Below are 2,406 nucleotides of genomic sequence, written 5' to 3'. Positions count from 1 at the left end.
ATCCAATGGGTGAGACACGCCTATGATATGTTGACATGTGGACTGACCCATCAAGAATAAATGGGCCGGCCTAACTGAGGCCCACAAGATTTTGTGGACCATAATGGGCCGGCCTAGCTAAAGGCCCACGAGATTTTGTGGACCATAATGGGCTGGCCCAGCTAAAGGCCCACAAGATTTTGCGGGCCATAATGGGCCGGCCCAGGTAAAGGCCCACAAGATTTTGTGTGCCATAATGGGCCGGCCCAGGTAAAGGCCCACAAGATTCTTGTGGATCATAATGGGACGGCCTAGCTAAAGGCCCACGAGATTTCATCGACATTAATGGTCCGGCCCAGCTGTAGGCCCACAAGATTTTGAGGACCCTAGTAGGCCAGCCCATTAACTGGCTGCCATGTTTTGGGCCAAATGACGGCCCATATTTGATCCGGTCCATTAATGGCCTGCCACGCTCCAGGCCTAATAGTGGCCCATATGAGATCCGACCCGTTAAAAGCCTACCATGTTCTGGGCCAAATTACGGCCCAGATCAGGTCCGACTCATTAAGAGGCTTTGGGCCCAACCTACATCGTGATTGCATGACGGCCCGATTATGTACCGTAATTTTACAGTTTGGCTGGTTTACTGCGAAGACATGATATATATACAGTAAAATAACTGCAGCATCGTGAATAAGAAAAAACCTAGACTATACAATATTACATCCACTAGGCATCAAAGTTCACCACTATGATAATAAAGCACAAGCAGACAGCAGATTACATACACTGAGCATCAAAGATCGCCACCAGTGCAAATAAACACGCCAACAAAATAATATACAAAACCGACAACACTTCAATAGAGTTCAAGAAAGGTTAGCCCTGCTGGGAGCTGCAGTGCAAGCAGCTGAGCAAGATGATGAGACTGCGCTTGTTCAACACTTATATCTTCCTCACTCTGAAAGAAAACAAGCAGACAGATGACAGGTTTTGCACATAAAAGTATCAGTGCTGACAATTCATCATATTTCTTTCTGATGAATAAAGTGACACAGTTTAAAATTGCATTAACACAATATGGTATTGTTCAGGTCAAGACATGGCAGGAAATGACATTGTGAAGGAGTTGGCAGCTTCACGACACCACTGGATTACAGATCATGAACTCATAAGTATCAATGGTTAGTGTGCTATCAATTTATACCATTTCAGATTGGCAAATAAAGATATGGTTTAAATAATAGTAGAATGATATGACATTGTTCATAGTTAAGACATTGCAGAATATGACATTGTGATGTAGAGGGTAGGTTCACCACACCACTGGATTATAGATGAAGAACAGAAGCATACATGCAGTGCAAAAGAAGATCACTTGCTCTGTATAGTTTAATTTACATGGTATGAAGAAGGAACTTTGTTGTACAATTGAAAACTTAAATTGAGAAAGGACAAACTTTTGTTTATGAACTACATAATAAACTTTAAACAAGCAATTTGATGCAAACACCAAAAATAAACAACTGCTGCAGTCATGCCTAACCAAATATATACAACAAAGTTTGAAGGCTTGAGATGGACAAACTTACATTATTGGTGAAGACATGCTCTATAAAGGCCTTGTCCATGCTGATGGGGGGGGGGGATTCAAGAAGTTTACCATAGAATCTTCTTCAAAAGCATTTCCTTTATTCTACATTTTGTTAAGAGTAAATATAGCTGTGATAATATACGAAAAATGGAGAATATTTAAGATAAGATGAAGAGTGATGCTACATAACCAAGTAGCTATAAATGTAAGTGCAGCGATACAAGCGAAAGGTACAACCAAGAGCAATGCACAGCTAAACTTCTTCAGTACCAACCTTATGGTAAGAGTAAATATAGATCTGATGTGTAGAAAATGGAGGGCAAAGGAAAATAACCTGCAGAGTGATGGTACATGAACAACTACCTGTCATTATAAGTACACTGATAAAGGACATCATGTACTTATAAGAACAATGCAAAGCTAAAAAAATATTGGCATTGGATATATTCTACACTAATGTAACCATTCATATAGATCAAATAATTTGGAGCGAACAATTGATAAAGAAGCTATCATGCATACTGCTGTCACATAATGAACTAGGTTTGTATGCAAGTACAATGATACAGGACAACAGGTACTAACAAGAGCAAAGCAGCGGGCAGCATATTTGCGATATCATGTCGTTCTTGTCAAACCAGAATTCTTCTTCGAGCAGATTTCCTGCAAAAAAGATCCGTAAGGCACATGCGGAAAAGTAGAAGTTCAAATTGTCATGTGATTTCATAGACAGTACCTCATCCTGGGAACGAGACCAGTGCATAACAAGGTTTTTCCATTCAATGTCTTCTAAATTTAGCACAGGAGACTTCACCGGAAATTCGTTCATAGAC

This window comes from Triticum urartu, chromosome 6 (genome assembly GCF_003073215.2).
Source record: "Triticum urartu cultivar G1812 chromosome 6, Tu2.1, whole genome shotgun sequence".
Classification (NCBI taxonomy): Eukaryota; Viridiplantae; Streptophyta; class Magnoliopsida; order Poales; family Poaceae; genus Triticum; species Triticum urartu.
The sequence above is the reverse complement of the archived record's forward strand: the minus strand, read 5'-3'. Positions refer to the sequence as shown.